A 20718-nucleotide genomic window follows, 5' to 3' on the forward strand; every position below is an offset into this window, starting at 1 on the left:
TTTTGAAAGTTATAGCATTTTCTCTTTTCCCTGCAGAATTCAGGAAAGACAATAGGAAAAAAATACTGTAACATGAGAAACACTTTGGAATCCAACCATCTGTCCAGACTTGTATGGTTCATTGTTAAGCATAACAGAGGCTGAAGCCTAGGAAATTTTCCTTCAGGCAACAGTCCTGCTGGAAATTGTGGTCAGCTTCCTTTATAAAAGAATCATTTTCAATTTCAAAACATAACAATTTTTGCTCCCTGAACTGTGGCATTCTGCGAGCTGTACTTATTTCTAAATTGAAGAACGTTAGTTTCCCTATATTTTTTGTAATGTATGGATTAGTTTTTCTATTTTGACATCCCCCAATATATTTTTTTCTAAAAATTAAACAGAAAGAGGTCAGCAAAAGCAATAGGACATACAAGTAGATACCTTTAGAATAACATAGATACCCAACAAAGTTTAGAATCTAAGGCACACAGGCATACCCATAGCCAAATGATCACGTGTTCATACATTCCATGTTTGATTTTGATACTTGTGTACTTCATTTCTATTCGTGACCTAGAATTTAACTGAGTGGCTGAGTTACAATTGACAAATCAGCAATCATTAAAAGTTTTATTCAAAGCCCCATTTCTTTTGGAATTCGTGAGGTTTTTTTCCTTGGACAATTAGTACCCAGATGGGGGATAAATTAGGGAAAATAAAAGAGTTCCAAAGATATTCCATGGTCTACCGGCTGACATTCTGAAATAATCCACTGGCCATCTACTCATAATTCTTAAACTAGAAGATGTAGGGAAGATAAAGAAGTAGGAAAGATGGTCTATACTGTCAAGGAGTTTATAAATTACAAGAATAAGACATAAATACTTTGAAATGAACCACACAAGGCATATTTAATATGATTATAGTCCAAAAGCTCAGTCTAAAATATCTTTGTTGGAATTCAATTAATGACCAGTTAGATTCATAAGCAAACCCACAGAGCTCATTTAATTCATATGTACATAAATAATTACACTAAACATACTTTTTGATCTACATTCAAAATCACCTATCATATTGCTTCTATGAGAAAATGTATTCTGGTCTTCAACATAGAACAACAAAATGCATTTCTCCAATCAGTCACTAGCAATGACAATCCAGCTTTTTTCTACCCTTTCACCCTCCCCTGAGTAACCCTACACACAAACTCTGACCATACTGTCTCTGGTACTGGTTGGTGCAAGTAGGGAAACAAAAGGAGAAAGAGAAGTCTGATTGGAGTGTAAGACAACTGTGTGCCTTGGATAGATATTTCTGGGTAATGGCCATTGTTAGCATTTTAAAACTGAATAGAAAGGGATAAGAGAAGGCAACTCTAAGTCACCAAAACCTGAAAGAGTAGACTTCTATTTCTAGCAGTATGGAAGTCTAAACATCCTGACCAATATTCCCACTGAAAACAAGTAAAAATGCTGGAAAAACACTTTAACATCTCTAAAATGTATCAATAACATGGTAAGAAAGGAGAGACTACTCAGAAAACACCAACCAAGTAAAAGTGGAACCCAGAAAGTTAACGAACACAGAAGCTAGCTTTTGTCTTGAGTGTATTTGCAAACACTGTAAGACGAAACTTTGGTTTTCACTATCTTGGAGTGTGGAAAGAGAGGAAATAAAACCAAAGGCCTCCCCAAGGTGGGACATATAAGAGGAAACTCTCCCTTGCATAAAACTTATGTCCTAAAAGGTTGAATCTTCAGTGTAAGGGTGAGCTAAAAATAAGTCCCCATCCTCTCCTGCCACCTCCCAAGAAATTTGCCTGTGGCAAAACATACTCCTTCTTAGAGGAAAATGAAATGTTTTCCCCTTGAGAATTTGAAGTCATGAGATCCACAAAACCTCTACCTGATAATTACTTTAAAATACGTTATTTAAAAATGATCCTAAAGCTTCAGGAGGACACACCTTGTAAACTCCAATTTATAACATAATGACATCCCCACCTTGAGGATCATGCAGATTTCATGTAAATTCTTAAATTAACTATGTTTATTGAAAACATGTCAAATACCTAGACATCTTTTTCATTTATTCTTTAGCTTTTATACAATGTTTCTCAAGATCTCCAGAGATAAATAATATTCTAACCCTGTGTTTGCTATTTAAAATAGCTATAGCAAATAAGAGGTGATTTTACATATGTGAAGTCCATGGAAAAAAAAGAAAGGTTCTAGGTTTGTAGTTTTCCAGGCAATTGGTGGAATGAAACATAATCTTCTCAAAAGGAATCCGGCTTCAAAATAAGCTTGAAAGAATTTCCATCTTTAAAATACCAAGAAATATGAGTTCTTGATCAATGTTCACAAAATGCATAAGGTAAGAGGAAATAATGGGTGAAAGAAGAAACAACAGATAGATCAGAACTTCAAAGAATTTAGGTAGTGGAATTATCACATATAGACTATAAAATATACATGTTTAAAGATCTGAAAGATTATGTTGAATGTATGAGTTATGAGTAAGAAAGTATAAAAAGGCATAGGAAGGTTGAAAAAGAATCAAATAGAATTTCTATACATTAAAAAATAATAATTTAAAATGTAATATTCCATGAATTAGGTTTGGTAAAATACTAGTTCTGGTTGAAGTCAGAATTTTTAAACTCGTTGATAAATCAAAACATCTCATCTAAAATGCAACAAAAGAAGACAGAGAGATGGAAAATTCAAAAGAGAAGTTAAGAAACAGAGAGCATTCATGGAAAAACTCTAACATGTGTCTCATGAGAATCCTAGATGGAAAGAAGGGGAGGAAGCAAGAGAAATGTTTGGAGAGATAATGACTAAGAATTTTAGAACAGGAGAAAGTAATTAAAATATCTATAATCTTCAAGCAGGTTAAACAAATAAATAAAAATCTATACTTAGAAATATCTTAGCAAAACTAGGGAACACCAAAGGCATACAGAAGATCTTTAAAGTAGCCAGAGAGAAAAGACAAAGTAACTTCAAAGAAACAACAATGAATTTATAGCTACCTACTGAAAGCAACAATGGAAACTAGAAGACAATGAAAGGATATCTTCAATATGCTGGGGGAGAAACCTTGAAAAATAAAAATATTTAAAAATAAACATCAACAGGTTGTTACTAAACAAATCTCTAAAGTATCTACTTTAGGTAAAAGGAAAGTGATCACAGATGAAGGGCCTGAGATTCAAGAAAAAATACTATGCAACAAAAGGTGACTTGTTGGCTAAATATAAATATTGACTGTATAAAGCTACAACAATAACAACATATTATGAGATGAAAAATTAGAAAAAATACACATACAAACAGCATATATATCAGGAAGAGAGTGATGTTAAAGTGTTTTAAGATCTTGGATTTTGTAGGATGAAGGGAGATATTAACTTTAGACTGATAAAAATTTCTAAGGTGATCCTTAAAACCTGAAATAAAAAACTATAACTTTTAAACTAGTAGAAGGTAAAAGCTTTTTGAAAAGAAAGAAAACATCCAAAAGAGGCAAGAGGGGCACCTGGATGGCTCAGTTGGTTGAGTGACTCACTTTTGATTTCAGCTCATCATGATCTTAGGATCTTGGGATCAGGTCCCACATTGGGCTCCATGCTCAGTGCAGAGTCTGCTTGTTCCTCCCCACTGAGCAAGAGCCCTGCTCATACACTCTCAATTCCTCTCTCTCTCATAAATAAATAAATAAATAAATAAATAAATAAATAAATAAATAAATAAAAAAAATCTTTAAGAAGAAGACAAGAAAAGAAAGGGGAAAAAACTAATGAAGAGTCAGGATAAATTTTTTTTAAAAGATTTTATTTATTTACTTATTTGTGAGAGAGAAAGAGAGTGGGAGGGAGAGAGAATCTGAAGCAGATGCCATCCTGAGCATAGAGCCTGATGCAGGGCTTGATCTCACAACTCCGAGATCATGACTTGAGCTGAAACCAAGAGTCACTTGCTTAATGACTGAGCCACTCAGACACACCAGAATAAATTTAAAATACAACATATGATGGTAGAAATAAATTTGAATATATCAGTATTTCCAATAAATATAAATGAACTAAATGCTACAGTAAAAAGATAAAGATAGATTTGATTTTTAAAAATAGTTACATGGAGGGGATCCCTGGGTGGCGCAGCGGTTTGGCACCTGCCTTTGGCCCAGGGCGCGATCCTGGAGACCCGGGATCGAATCCCACGTCGAATCCCTGCCTGTGTCTCTGCCTCTCTCTCTCCCTCTCTCTGTGTGACTATCATGAATAAATAAATAAAATCTTTAAAAAAAAATAAAAATAAAAAAAATAGTTACATGGATTTACTTAAAGCATAAGAATAAAGAAAGCTCAAAGGTAATAATATAGAAAAAGCTGTTTTAAAAAAATACTAACTAAAAGAAAGTATACGTATATTAATATCAGACAAAATAGACATTAAGGCAAAAAAAATGTTAATGAAGATTAAAAAGCCACTTAATGATACATGGTTCAGTTCACCAGGAAGTTATAGTAGTTTTAAACTTGTAGCATCTAGAAGCATAGCTTTAAATATATATGAAAAAAAAGTGAAAGAACCATAAAGAAAAATATGCAAATATATAATCATAGAGATAAAATGTGGAATTCAAAGTGGAACATAGAAGGAAAATTTTTTTATTATTATTTTTTAAAAATATTTTTATTTCTCTATTCATGAGAGACACACAGAGAGAGGCAGAGACATAGGCAGAAGGAGATGCAGGGTCCCCGCGGGAAGTCTGATGCAGGACTCGATCCCAGGACCCCAGGATCATGCCCTGAGCCAAAGGCAGATGCTCAACCACTGAGCCACTCAGGTGTCCCTTTATGAAAGGAAATTTATAAGCAAAATACTTAGAAATAAAGAATGTTCGAAAATTAATGAGTTGAGCTGAAATAACCAAAAGTAAGGAAATAAATAGAAAAAATAAATGAAAAAAGTAAAAGGAAATAAAAGTAAGAACAGAGATTAATGTAATAAAAAACAAATATTCAAAAGGAAGCTTCACAAAATAAAGTTCTTTCAAAGGACCACTGAAATTGACAAATTTTTGGTAAACTTGTTCAAGAGATAGAGAACAAATCATTTTAGGAGGGGGCATTACAGATTCTACAGAGATTTTTAAGAAGCAAATAAGGGAATATTAGAAACATTTTTTTACCAACAAATTTGAAAACAATAAAATGGGCAATTTCTATAAAAGCATAACTTACTTAAAAGTAACCAAGAAGAAACAGAAAAACTTTATGGTCCTATAATCTTTTTTTTTTTTTTAAGTTTTTATATATTTATTTGAGAGAGAGTGAGCAAGCCAGAAAGAGAACATGAGCAGGGGGAGGGGCAGAAGGAGAGGAAGAAGCAGATTCCCTGCTGAGCAGGGAGCCCGTGCTGGTGCTCCATCATGGGGCTCCATCGGGGAGCTTGATCCAGGGACTCTAGGATCATGACCTGTGCCAAAGACAGATATTTAAACAACTGAGCTACCCAGGGACCCTGTATGCTCCTATAATCTTACAGAAATGTAACTAGTAGTTGAAAAATCTTCCTACAAGGAAAACACCAGGAATATACCGTTTTACCAGCAAAATCTTACCAAACATTCAATAGGCCAATAAATCCAATCTTATGCAAAATATCCTTTAAATCAGCAACAAGTGGCTAGAAAATGTAATTTAATAAAAATATGTCTTTTACCATGGCAAAAATATGTAAGGTATAATAAAAATATATATGTGTATATATATGTGTGTATATATATACATATATATATAAATATATGAGGTAACCTAAGAATAATTCTAATAATAAATATGTAAGACTTCCAGAGAGAAATTATAAAACCTACTTCATTGAAAGACATTAATGAAAATCTAAATACATTAGGAGATATTTTGTGGTAGGGTCCTGGAAAACTCAGTATTGTTAAAATATCAATTTTTCCCAAATTTATCTATCTTTATGCAATTCCAATCACTACAGCTCTGTGTGTATTTGTGGTCAACCTGAAAAAATGATCCTAAAACTTATGTGGGAGGATAACATTCAAGAATATTCAAAATACTTTTAATGAAAAATAACAAAGAAGGAGGGGGAATGTCATAATTTTTGTCAATAATTAACATAAAATCATATTAAATGATGCAAAAGTTATTGGCACTAGGCTAGGCAAATTGACTTTCTAAATAAAATAGAGTCCAGCAAGAGACATATGTATATATGGAAATTCAGTTTATTACACTACCTCAGCATATGGTATTGAGCTAATTTATTATTTGTTTTTAGATTTTATTTATTTATTTGACAGAGAGAGAGAAAGCACAAGCATGGAGAGCGGCAGGCAGAGGGAGAGGGAGAAGCAGGCTCCCCACTGAGCAGGGATCCCAATGCCTCTGTCCCAGGACCCTGGGATCATGACATGAGCTGAAGGCAGATGCTTAACTGACTGAGCCACCCAGGTACCCTGCTAATTGGTTATTTTTTGAATCAATGCTAGTTAAAGACTTACATGTAAAAGACAAAAATATCTAACTTCTAAAGGGGAGTATCTAAGGGAGAACATCCTTTTGATCCCTTAGTTAGGGAAGAATTTCTCAAACATTTGTTAAAAAAAAAAAAAAAAAGCAAATGACCAAAGATTGATATTTAATTGGAGGGATAAACTTCTGATTAGTAAAATGACACCATAAAGAAAGTGAAAAGACAAGTCCTAAACTGGGAGAAAGTATCTGTAATGTATGTAACTGACAAATAATTTCTCTTTAGAATATATAAAGAATTCCTATAAATCAATGAGAAAAGGACCAATCACATAATAGAAAAAGAATAAGCAGGCTTCCAGCTGGGCTGTGAGATCGTGGGGGAGATGGCCACGGGGGCAGACCAGGTGGTGGGACTCGGCCTCATCGCCATTAGCCTAATCATCTTCATCTACTACACCGCCTGGGTGATTCTCTTGCCTTTCATCGACAGTCAGCATGTCATCCACAAGTAGTTCCTGCCCAGAGCCTATGCTGTCGCCATCCCACTGGCTGCTGGCCTCCTGCTGCTCCTGTTTGTGGGAGTGTTCATCACCTACGTGATGCTGAAGAACCAGAAGGGGACCAAAAAAGCTCAGTGAAGGCCCAGTGGGGCTGAGGCTGGTGGCACCCCTCTGCCACCCCTCCAAGGGTGGGGGTGCACAGGACCCATCCAGGCACCACGGCTCCCTCAAGCCAGGGCTCCCTTTGGACATCCCGGGGATGGAGCTGTTCAGGACCTACCACATAGGCCTGCTCCTTCCTGCTCAACTTTCCAGAAGCCAGGAAGGAGGATTACTGGGAAGCCTCCCTCCTAACCCTTTCTGGTTCAGGGCCTGAAAGATGCTGGTTGTCTCCCTCTCATCTTCAGACTCCCTGTCACCTTTTCCTCTGAGTTCTATCTTGTTTCAGTTTCCCTCCTGTCACCTGCTGATGTTGGACTTGGTAGGTTCTGAGGCACCATGCAACCTTCCCCCACGTGGCCTGCTCCTCCTCTGAGGCAGCTTTCTTGGGTCTTACATAGCCCCAGGCCCCACCAGGACTTCAGGACCTGGAAAGCCTAAGGGGAGGACTGACAGGCCCAGGGGTTACCACCAGGCCTCAGGGCACATTAGGGGGGCCATAGTGGGCCCCCAGACCAACTGCTTCTCATAGAGGCCCAGCCCCCTGGGCCCAGCACTGGCCAGTTGGGGGAAAACTGAACAATAAATGTTGATGATGTGTTAAAAAAAAAAAAAAAAAAAAAAAAGAATAAGCAAAAGACTTGAACAGACACTTCACATAAGAGAAAACATTAATGGCCAATGAACACATGAAATGTGTCCAACCTCATTAGTAATCAGGAAATACAAATTCAAACCATAACTATTCACAACTTCTTAATTGGGAAAAAATTTATGTTGGCTAACAGTTGTCAAGAACAGTCTATGTTACTTCCATTCACCACTGTTAGAAACTATAGTTTGACATTATTCAGTAAAATGAAAAATGTGCATAGTGGGTACACTGTAACCCAGTGTCCACTCTTTTTAAAAAACAAAGAAGAGGGATCCCTGGGTGGCGCAGCGGTTTGGCGCCTGCCTTTGGCCCAGGGCGTGATCCTGGAGACCCGGGATCGAATCCCACGTCGGGCTCCCGGTGCATGGAGCCTGCTTCTCCCTCTGCCTGTGTCTCTGCCTCTCTCTCTCTCTGTGTGACTATCATAAATAAATAAAGATTTAAAAAAAAAAAAAAAACAAAGAAGATTTTATCTACTTATTTGAGAGAGAAAATGCATGAGTAGAAGGAAGGGAGGGGCAGGAGAGGGAGAAGCAGACTCCTTATTGCCTGATGCAGGGCTCTATCTCAGACTTGGGATCATGACCTGAGCCAAAGGCAGATGCTTAACTGACTTAGGCACCCAGGTGCTCCATCCGATGTCTACTCTTAGACATATACTCTAGTTTAGAGAATATCTTGGACCTGTGTCTAGGGAATATAAGCATGTTTACAGTGACAGTTTGTAATAGCAAATAAGCAAAAGGAATCAATCCATATGTCCCTCAACAGGAGAATAGATTAAAAAACTGAAGTGTATTCATACACTGGAATAGAATAAGCAAATAAATGAAAGAATTACAGTTACATATAGCAATATGGATGAATCTTAGGAATATAAAAGAGCAAGTCACAGATGATACATGCATAAAATTTAAAACATTTTTAGCTAAACAATATAACATTATAGGATACAAACATATATGGTAAAGTTACAAAGAAAAGGATGTGAATGATAAACTAAAAATTCAAAACAGTGGATTTACTGAGGAAAGAGTGAAGAAGATGTGAGGGAAACGTATGAACACAGAAGACTTCAAAGAAAGTGGTATGTTTTTTGCTTAGATTAATATCCATCCATCATGTTCTGGGTATATTACACCTATTTTATAATTTTTTGATATTGATATTTAATGAAAAAATTAAAAAGAGGGAAATAGAAATTCCAGTCTAGGAATATTGTATAGGTAATAAATATCAGTTCCTGTCCTTAGGGTTGGACTCAGTGATTCCACTGAGAGATAGTAAAGGAGCCTTTCAGAGCATGGAGGAGCACTTGTCTTAGGACTTCTCATGGGACTAGGACTTGGAATAGCTGGGAAAAGAAATGAGGAAAAGAAACCTAGCTGGAGAGTGATGTGACAAGAGACCTTGAGGAGGAGATCCTCATCTTGTATTAAGGATCCATGAGTTAGCAGGGCCTATTGAAATAAAGATGAGATAGGCAGTTTGAACCATTAGTTTAACAAACACTAGATTGCCAAGAAATTCACCTTTTCCTTCCACTTACAAAGAAAATGAAGAAGTGTGCTGTGATTAAAAAAAAAAAAAAAAAGGTAGGGATTTCTATAAGTGAAAGAGAAGTTCTTTCCAATGGCTCTATTTATCTCAAAAATTCCAGCCTAAGCACCACACCTTGTCAGAGTGGGAGAACTACTCTTCAAGTTGTCTGTCCCTCATGCCTGTGTGCCCCACCCTCTCCAGTTCCCGGCTGCTCAAGGTGTTTATCAAATGTGACTGCACAGAAAAGTGCAATCAGAATGTTCCGGGTCACGAATGGGTTACTTGCTGGCCTCAGGAAGAAAGAGGAGGGGAAAAAAAGGTCATCATCACAGGGGCTGTTGCTCACACTCTCCAGCTACGGTTACCCACTCCATCAGCTATGGTGACATCCGAAGAATCATGAGCCTGGCCCCCATCGCTAGAAGAGCAACATCTCAGGTCAAGGTGAGCCAAACCTGCCATCTGGTCTGTTCAAGAATCCTGTACTTCCAAAGGGTATTTTCAGTAAGAGCTTTCTTTGTATTTTTGCACCTTAAATGAGAGAAGAGTTGCCACATATACTAACACCATATGTTCTCAAATCCAGAGCTGCTATGACACTAGGGGGCCTTCATAAAGCAGGAAAAAATTACCTTACAAATTTTGATTGGCCTTCAAACTGAGGAGTATACTCTAGGAGGCAGATGTTGTCCACCCAAACTCTGAGAATCTGAGTCAGGAGGAGGTTGAGTAACTTGCCCAAAGTCCCAAGCAAAGATCAAGATTAAGAATTCAGGGGTTCTGACTTGTCCTCAAAACACACTTACCTTCTCATTAAATAGATATCAGAGTTCTAGAGAAAAACACAGCAAGAATAAATTCACTGGAAGAGAAATCTTTAAAAGGAGAAATGGTGCAGACTCAACTGTTATTATAGCCTCTGCTTTGGTGGTTGAGGCAACTGAAATGCTCTGTTTAACAGTCGGAAAGGCAAACCTATTGGATGTTTCCAGGGGTGGAGTAGGAGGCAAGTCCAGATGATGGTGTGGTATGTATAAGGAAATGGCATGTAGTATACTATGATATAAAATTCCCAAGGCTATGAAGCATTACACACTTTTGATGAAGCCAGCAAATGTAGGGATTATGGTTACTTGTGCAACAATACATTTTCAAATTTCTATTCATAATTCTCATAGCCAGGAAAGATATTTTGCAAAGTCAACATAGATTTTGAGTCAGAGGTAGCTTACAAAAGAAACAGTCTATCTCGGAGAAAAGGCATGAGTAGGCTCTGAAATGACAGAAGCAGCAAAATGATGATTTTAAAATGAAGAATTGTACTTTTGCTCTCTGAGCCATCAGCAGGTAGCCAAGGAAGGCACATGCATTTTGCAATTAGGGTTCTTGGGTTTAAATTTCAGTTCTGTTGCTTGTTAGCTGAGCAGGCTTACACAAGTCATATCTCAGCTTTCTCATCTGTTAAAAAAGGGTAGTAATAGGACCAATCTCACAGAGTTTTATAAGGATCAATTGAATTATATTGTAATATTGTATAAATATAAAAATGTAAATATATATGTAAAACACAAGGGATACGGCCTAGCATGTAATATATGCTCCATAGTTATTAGTTATTGTTATCAATAAAATTTTCAGGAAATGAAATTTAACTTTTTGAAGTTAACCTAATTTTTCATTATCTTATTTGGGTTTGATCTGCTTGTTGACTGAATTAGCATTTATGTTCTTAAGACAGAAAATTGCTTGGCTACACAGTTTTTGGAGTCTCGATATTTTTCCCAGTGTAAAGTCCTATAATAATTGTATTATTCCTTAAGTAATTCCCTAGATCCACATTCAATTAATGAATAAAAATCTGTTAGAGAATTGAAATATTATGGCCAGTTAGATATTTTCAGGAAGATGTGAGTTTTATCTGCTTAAAAAAAAAAAAAAAAAAAGCCCTTAAAACCCAGCCAACTTGGTTTAACCAGCTGTTTGTGTCCAGCACTCAGCCATTCTTCCCTCTGTCTGAGGTGGCAGGAAAGTGAGCCCTAAAGTGGCTAAGGGAAAGAGAGTCCATGGGATTACAGATCAGACTGAAACACCCCCAGGCCCACATCATCTTCTTCACCCTGAGATACACACAAAGCTCTTTATTTATTTTTTACTTAAAATGTCAAAGGCGCCTGGGGGTGGGCTTCTGGATTGGGGATTGGCAGACCACACTCCTGGGCTGACATAATAAAAGTCCACCATGTGGCCCTGTGATTCACACAGCGTGTGCATGTCACCAGCAACGGATGGGTCTTGGCAGGGAGCCTCCTACTGGCCTGGGAACAAATACGACTTTCATTTTCTCTAGTGGCAAGAGTCTGTTGAGGCAGAACCACCAGGATATCCACACACTTTGAGGGCACAGAGGCAAAAGTAACATTCAGTGAGGCAAACATCCACACACTGAACTACTTCAACACAGTGATAACCAATAGAGCCCAGAGGCAAGAAGATCTGTAGGACAGTTCACAGTAGGATTTTACTATTCCTGTGTGATTTGTAAGGGGGAAAAGGTGTCTATAGAGAAAAGGCGGCACATTTATTTATTTATTTTTTACTTACCTCTTGACAGCTCCTATGCATCCTACGGTATATACAAATTACAGAGTCCTTAATTAACATGGGTCATTTTAGGAGCCAGAAAGATTCTATTAGAAAACCAGACTTAATTCTGCTCTCCCTTTAACCTGCAGAGAGCTTTGAGGCCCTCCTTTTATCAGGCTGGTTTGGAAAATGAGTATAGTTTTAGAATGTCAGGATTCTCCACTTTTTCTATAAGAGTTCTGTTACTGGGTAAAATGTTGCTCAGTCACAGAGTGAATGTGCTCAGGGCATCAATCACCTGATTTGGGGGATAACTTGATTGTTTTTGAACTACTCCACTCACTTTCTTTGGTAGTTCCTCAAGCAGAAGAACTCACATTTTCTCTTTTCTTTAATGAGGAGGATGAAGATCTGAGACTTAGTGTTAATTCTATTCTTTGCTTTTAGCTAATGAAGGAATATTTGCCACTGTAGAACTAACAGAAAAAAATTAAAAATAAATAAATCAAAGTAAGCAAGAGAAACACATTAGTTTTTATACAATCTTTTTTTTTTTTAAAGATTTTATTTATTTATTCATGAGAGACACACAGAGAGAGGCAGAGATACAGGCAGGGGTAGAAACAGGCTCCCTGCAAGGAGCCCGATTTGGGACTTGATCCCAGATCCCAGGATCACACCCTGAGCCAAAGGTAGACACTCAACCGCTGAGCCACCCAGGCATCCCTTTATACAATCTTTTACTGGCAAAAATTAATGATGTGTTTCCTACTGTTTCCTTAAAGTTTGGCTTTAATAGCTAACTTACAGGTTTAAATTATAAAAATAATAGGTACTGCCTTTGCAAACTCCTGAATGATAGTTAAGCATATATGTTGAGTACCCATTCATTATATATTGTACTTGATACTTCTGAGTGTTGAAACAGAATAGACACCCCTCAAAGACAGCCTTATTGGGGAAGTAAAATAAGTTTATGATTTAGCTTATAAAAAATTCCAAAGCAATATTCTGACTCATCAGGATGAGTTTACTTACATTTAGACAAGTTGGAGAATTCATTCTATCCTTTCCACTATTACAGAAGCAAAGGCATTCATATTAAATCTTGACAAAAGGAAATAGAATTATCTTACTTTTACAAGATTACAATGAGGAAGATAGCTAGTAATATGGCCCCCATTTGAGGATAAAGTCAGAAGTTCAGTGGTTTGTCCAAGTTCAAATGGCAACTTACTGGGATTATCCATAGGTGTTAATACAAGCTTTTAAACATCCAATGCACTGTGGTTTTATGTGAGACCATTCTGAATCCCTGGCTTTTGTGGGGAAGGAACCAATAAATACACTGAAAAACAGAATGCATTACTTTGGTAGAATATTGATTCTATGACAGAAATGTGTATGCTAGGCTGTTTAAAGAAACATCTTGCGGGTTGATTCTCAAATTTTAAAGTGCTGGAATAACAACGGCTGTGTTTTTCCTGGGGAAAAAGTATCCTAATTTTGACCTTATTCAAGCTACAATATAATTCCAGAGGGACCAATGAAGGGGAAGGAAAGAACTGATGAGGTCTAAGTGGTGATTGCATTTATAGATTAATCCTGACAGGGAGCAAATACATCTCCTCCCAGGAGGCCCCAGTATAGTCAACTAAGAAGTGGGGCCATTATTTATGAGCACAGTGGATTTTTCCCATTACAATAAACATTTTAATTACTTTAAGTGAAACATTCTTTTTAGTGGTAGTAAGCTTAAAAATTACATACTGTACTGTCATTTTTGGTCATTTCAACTGTGTATGCAAACCTCTCTTATTCTTTACACTGTTTCATGCAGTAATTTGTCTTGCTCTAAAAGCAAAATGGGAAAATTGTATACATTTATAAAAAGGCATTTCACTTACCAAAACCTGCAAGACCCCACATGGGGAAAGACTGGGCCAAACGAGTGGTGGGCAGCATGGCCCCAGAGCAATTTCATTTCCATCCGTTTTACATAGTGGCTTTCCATGTATAATTTCATTTGAGGCTAAGTTAGGAAAACACTTATCCAAATGAATCAATGAAGGTGGAGTAGGACTAGAATAATGATGCAATTTTTATTTTCCAATAAAATGACAACTTTTCATTCTAGGAAGATACTACCATATATCACAAAACATTGCAACCACATAAATCAACAATAAAAGTTGTTACAAAAGAGTACCCATGAAAACTCTTGTGTCATGGGAGCAAATTTGTAACATGAAAGCCAAATAATCCATTTCCTTAAAAAGGGGGGGCCCCTCCATTTTCTCACTGATTATATTAAGTCACAATAAATGATATTAAGTAATTAGTGTTAATTTTTAAGGTGAGAGAACAGTACTGTGGTTATGTTAAAAAAAGGAGTTTGTTTTAAAAAAGAAAAGAAAGGGGTTCATGTCTTTTAGGGAAAATATCTAATATTTAAAATTAAATATTATTAAATATTAAATATTTACAGATGAAATTGCAAGTAGTTCGAGATTTGGTTCAAAATAATTTGGGGTATAGAGGTGGGGAGAAAGTGACGGTACAAATTAGACAAGATTGGCTACAGATTGTTACATGTTGAAGCTGAATAAAATATATGATTTCTTATACAACCCCCTCCACTTTAATATGCTTGAAATTTCTTATAATAAAAAAAGTTTAAATATTGTTTCAAGGACTGTAAGCAAAAAGAAATGGTCTTAATAAACTCTGAGAAACAGAAAAAGACCATTCTGAAATTATTTTATATCTGCCTAGTCCCAGGTTTAGATAGCCAACAAAACTGGGCTTTAGCCTTCCTGATATGAACCCTACTCTGTAAAGTGAAGCCACTGCTTCATCTGATTCTGTAATTAAGTCCAGACTATGATTACGTATATTTCAAGTGTTTGCTTAATGAGTTATCAACAACATGTGTTTTTAATCTCAGCCCATTCCACCCACATCCTCATCATATAATTTAGGCTTTTCTGTTGCACTTCCCAGTTAGTAGTGTGTGCTTAGAAATCACAACCCAATTTGAATATTATCTGAAGTAAAATATAAACAAAAAGTTAAACGTGTGCAAAAATAATCATACCCAATACTTCAAAGCCATTAGCACGGGTAAATGAGCACTGTCTACAAAAACAAGAGAAGCACGCCCCCTATTAACACTGTCTTGGGAAATCACAGGCTACTCCTGAATGAGTAGAGAAGCCAAGCCGGATTTTAACAAAACTATGTCACACACTTCTGTTATTCTACTTTCTACAGAATTAAAAATTTAAACAACTCAAAACAAAAATTCCAAACTGTAGAAAGAAAATCTCCAACTTCACCTCTCTTTAATTTTTTATTTAATGTGGAAAAGTAATCTGATGATTTGAATGCTTGGAGTTTTTAAACTAAGTTAACCAATACTTTTAATATATAGTTCGCTCTCATAGACACTGCCAAAAGGGAGGGTGGAGAGGGAAATTATCATTGGTTGAATCCTTTCTGTATTTTAGGTACTATGGGAGATACCTCAGACATATAATCTTAAAGGATAGGCTTTATTATTTCCACTTTAGAATTGAGAAAGTTGAGGTTTTGGAGGTTAAGTAACTTGCCCAAGGTCTCATACTTCATAAAAAGCATATTCAGACTTTCCAGAAGATTTTGACAGGATGGGTGTTTTTAAAACCTTTTGCCTCCCAGCTTAATTGGCACAGTCCTGAGTATTTCAAAATATATAGAAAAATAGGATTAATGGAAGTCCTTTTAAGTACTCTTAGATTCCCAAATAAAAGAATTCTATAAACATATATGTATATATCACATATGTGATATATACTTTTCTAATGAATCAATTTCTACCAGCCTGGTCCAAAGTAACTTAATCAAATTCCATAATTTCCTCTAAACATACTACAAAGAGACAACTGAAAAGTCAGAGACTAATTCAACTGGTCACTCCTACTATTTTCATGTCAGAAAGACAATTGCGTACAACTGAATTTTCCCTAGACTCTGGGCCAGAACATGCTTTCCTATCACACTCTATCTTCTGCACGTTCAGGGGAGTTTTGTCTCCTAACAGATAATTAAAGACATAGCAGTGCCACTTGCTAGGATTTCTCTCTTTTTTACATCTTATAAAAGAAGAAACTTTAGTTTAAAGATTAGATTTTTTTTTTCCTTTTTCTAAAGCTGGGTATACCAACTGGCATCGGCTGTATTAAAATCAGGAGAAACCTCAATCAAAAAGCCCCTCTCGGAAGGCAGGCTTTCTTGTTAATATGCACCAACATGAAAGGCTTTCTTTTCATCCTATACAACTACAGTGTGTGTAAATTGCAGGGGGCTCATTGGCATAAATCTCGGCTGCGACCTCTGAGGTAAACTGGATTTACATTACTTTCTGACAAGAATTAAATGAAGGCCTTGTGGATATATGAACAGCCTTCTAGGCTGCAACAGATGGGCATGAATGTGCTCCCTAGGAAAACTATCAGTGACATCTGTGTCCTCCAAATTCTGGTGGTCTCAGCCAATTAACGGGGGGGGGGGGGGGGGGGGGGGGGAGAAAAGGTGGGGGTTGGGAGGCCACTGCACAGCCCCCAGCCAAAACCGAGGCAGAAGTGTTTGTGTTTGGAGATGGGATCAGGCTGGCCCTGGCCCGCAGCAGTGAGGTTAGCACTTTATTGTTATCATTCAAATGGAGAATGTGGCTTACAAGCTATTTGTATACCACAGTGAGGATAATATGATTTTTCTCATTTGACCAGAGGAGATGGCCCTCTCTTGCAGCTGATATCATATTTCAGTGCAATCTCTTTGAAATGAGTTTACTTTTGTCTCTTCTGAGGCAGGCTGATGGTGTTGCTGCCTGCCAGTTTATGTGTGGTGTATTCATGTGTCACAAAGCAGGTGAACTCTAAGACAAAACACAGATCTTTCCCCAAATCATTCTTGCTCAAAAAGTACTCCTTTCCTCCTCCTTCCTGATTTCACAAGGAAGTCAAAATTAAGATTTCCTGGTTAAAATGAAGTCAAGAGAAATTACATCAGAGGTCTGTAGTGAATTGGTGGAGGGTTCCTTGAAAAGAGCACGATGAACCATGAACCCCACTGTCTGAATTTATCAGATTTTTGGCATGTCAACCCCTCTGTGTTTGACATGCAGGCGGAAGGAAACCTGGATTGACTCCCCTCATGTTCTTCTTTCCTTCTTTCTTTTCCCATTTTCTTGGATTGTGTGGAGCATGGGACCAGGATTGGGTAGCTGAAGGATGGGAAGGAGAAGAGAACTAACACTTACTTGTTCAGGACCGGGAGATAGTCCAGATCCTACGTCCTCTAGGCCCTAGCATTAAGAACAAAGGCTTTGTAACCAAGGTACCCTAGTCTGGGTCTACCACTTATTAGATATGAGATAATGGGTAAGGTACTTAACCTCTCTGTGCCTCAGTTTCTTTCTGTGAAATCGAATTAACAATAGTATCTGTCTCTTAATAAGGATAAAATAACCTGATACATGAAAAATGTTTCTGACATTTGCATTGAGGGCTATTTTTTATCCTGACTTTATAGAGAGGAGTATTATGGCCTAAGGGTAGAGTCCCAAACATATAAACTAATTTTTCAAAATGAAAAATGTTCTACTAGTCTTTGGAAATTCAGAAAATGGACTTTTCAAACAATTTTTATTGCTTTTAGGATCCTAAGGTCATGCTTTTAAATTACATGTTTCTTTTAATATGTAAGATTTTATTTATTTGAAAAGATTTTATTTATTTATTCATGAAAGACACAGGCAGAGAGAGAAGCAGGCTCCCTGCAAGGAACTCGATGTGGGACTTGATCCCGGATCCCGGGATCACACTCTGAGCTGAAGGCAGATGCTCAACCGCTGAGCCACCCAGGCATCCCTAATATGTAAGATTTTAAAATCATGCTTTGCTAAAATGAACTTTCTAACTATCAAAAGCATCTGGATATCTCTAAATTATAAAAGAGTCTGCCAAGAGGCTAATAATATACATTTAGACAAAAAAAGAAATTAAGCTGTTTGTTTTAATTCCCTTTTTCTTTTTTTTTTATTATTTATTTATTTATTTATTTATGATAGTCACAGAGAGAGAGAGAGGCAGAGACACAGGCAGAGGGAGAAGCAGGCTCCATGCACCGGGAGCCTGACGTGGGATTCGATCCCGGGTCTCCAGGATCGCGCCCTGGGCCAAAGGCAGGTGCTAAACCGCTGCGCCACCCAGGGATCCCTAATTCCCTTTTTCTAGTTGCAGAAACGGAGTAAGTACCTTGTTCTGTCCTAAATTGAAGTTATTATATGTGAAGTGTTAGAAGACAATGGTTAATCATGATAGTTCAGATGTAAACTCTTTACTTCTTTGTCCCAGGTGTTGTTTAAAACACAATAATTCCACATAGCAATTGTTTTGAACAACAACAATAGCAACAACAAAAGGAGGGCAAAGAGACAGTAGACGTTCTAAACAAGAAAAGCTACTATGGAAGCTGTAAATGCTCATCTTGCTAGGTTTTTAAACTAAATTTTCACATATGGATTCCTACCTTCTTATTTTCTGCTCTCTATGACTAAGATTCAGTTTTAAGAATTTTAGCAACCTGAGCCTCAGCACAATGTAAGATTGCTTCTAAGGGAAGCCAAATTATTGGTCCATGAAGAAGTCACCCACTCTGTCTCTATCACTCATACCCAGGCTTTTGAAATTCATGTAGTCAGTGATGAGAATGAAAACAATTAAAGGCACAATTTTTATACAAATTGTGAAGTTTTTATCTTTATTAGGTTCTAATACCAAATATAATTTTGTCTTATCCTATTGGTATTGATATCTTTGTGTTGGGTGATAAACAGCAGAAGGGCCTTTGTGCGCACAGGGATTCAGAAGAGAATCGACACTAAACAAAAGCACCTGTTGTTTCGTTCTTGTAATGGCCTTAGAAGTGACCAGTTGGCTGCATTTTCCCCACACTCCTCCTTAGGCTTTTCCCAACACTACCATCTCACACATCATTACTGGACGTAAAAGGAGAATAATTGAGGAGAAGATCAATAAATTTAAAGGCTCTTTAAGGAAAGACATAATGAATTTGGTACAGCACATATTTTTAGATCAAAGATGCCTTTGAAGTGACAAAACCCTAATCCATAAACTACTGAAGCACTTCCTTTCTCTCCCAAACTGCTTGTTGTCAAATAAAATGGAAGTTAAGGAAATTATCTTTATCTGAAAATGGCCAAAAGAAGCCATCACCTAATGACAGCCTTGTCACAAGTGACAATTGGGGAAATTGTCAGGAAGGCAAGGCCTAACAAGCAGAGGAGTGGGCTTGCTGTTTGCACTCATCTGGCCATGCAGCCCCCCCCCACAATCCCAGTCAGCTTGCTGTGTGAAACAGCTAAGGCTTTGTCAGTGGTAGCAGGGCCTGGAAAGAGCGCTCTTTCATGAATATGTATCACCATTCCTCCTCTGGGTCTGCAGAGACAAACCTTCAAAACTGAAGTATAACACACACACACATACACACACACACACCACTGACCAACAAAACTAAGAGAACCTAAGCTACTCAGTTGAGTGTAGTGAAATGCTAGTAACTAACGAAAGAGCACATAGCACCTGGTTCTGTGTGTTTCTTAGGATCTTTATTTCCCAGCAATTCGAATGAAATTGTTTAGGGGACTTTCAGTCTTTGGGAACCCTGTGTATGGATTTCAGGTTGCTTCACACTTCCAAGTTACATGGATTGCAAATCACACATCTTATAGTGAATTCACCTTCTCAATGTCAGATATGTTCTGAAATTCTAAATATGTGAAAATAACTTTAATATTAATTGAGTGCATATGCAGCTTTGAGAGACTAAGTCTCATACTGGCTTCCTATAAGGTAGTAAAAACACTGAATGGAAAATTATGATAAAGACACAAAATAGTTCAACATTGAGCAATAGGACATTATGCAGAAAAAATTTTAAGGTGAAATGGAGTGGGGACCTGCTCTGCAAAGCCCTTTGTAAACCTAAAATAGCATTTAAAAAATAGTGTTAAAATATTACATTTTTTATTGCGTATATATATTATGTATATATCCTTTTCTACAAATATAAACTATTACACATCCATCTCTGGGCATAGATCTATCAAGTTGTTTTTCAATGACTGAACTTTGGTTTTTCCACTGACATTAAAATTTAATTTAAATATAAATATATGTATATATATTTAAGTACACTTTTTATAGAAGCAGATACATAAAGCAGAAAAGTGGAAGGTCGTTCCGTTTCTACTTCTTCTGATGATAAAGTTTGTTTTCTCACTCTGCAAGAGACAAAGCTCAGTTTTGAGGGTTTTTGATATTACGCAATGTTTGCCTTGGACATTTACATTTCATTAGCATATTCTACTCTACATGAAATCCAGCATTGAATGCTCCCAGCCGCTAAAGCTAATCCTCTTTAAAGAGCTACAGGCTATATTACATGTGGCCACAGCAGCGGCCGTGCCATCGCTGCATCACTTTGAAGACGATGAACAGAGTTCTCTTGTACGTCTGTCTTGTACCCAGCCTCATAAACCACTGCTTTCTGTGCTGTGAAATCCTTCTATTTTCATCAAGGACAATTATGAGGAGGCTGAAATCCACGTTACCTCTCTGAAAGCTGGACTGCACTTGAAGAGGAGATATTATGCTGATTTCACTTTTTTCCTAAGTGTCTATCCACAATCTTTTCAACTAAGATTA

General features: G+C 37.1%; 1 protein-coding gene and 1 pseudogene across 16 annotated transcripts in view; one reads left to right on the plus strand and one right to left on the minus strand.

The window, feature by feature from the left end:
* Nucleotides 1–20718, minus strand: part of ALPK1 (alpha kinase 1) — a 136298-nt gene that overhangs the window by 66580 nt on the left and 49000 nt on the right. The gene's annotated exons all lie outside the window — the stretch shown is intronic.
* Nucleotides 6892–7579, plus strand: LOC106558133 (annotated as a pseudogene).

Source organism: Canis lupus, chromosome 32 (genome assembly GCF_011100685.1).
Source record: "Canis lupus familiaris isolate Mischka breed German Shepherd chromosome 32, alternate assembly UU_Cfam_GSD_1.0, whole genome shotgun sequence".
In the NCBI taxonomy this organism is placed as follows: Eukaryota; Metazoa; Chordata; class Mammalia; order Carnivora; family Canidae; genus Canis; species Canis lupus.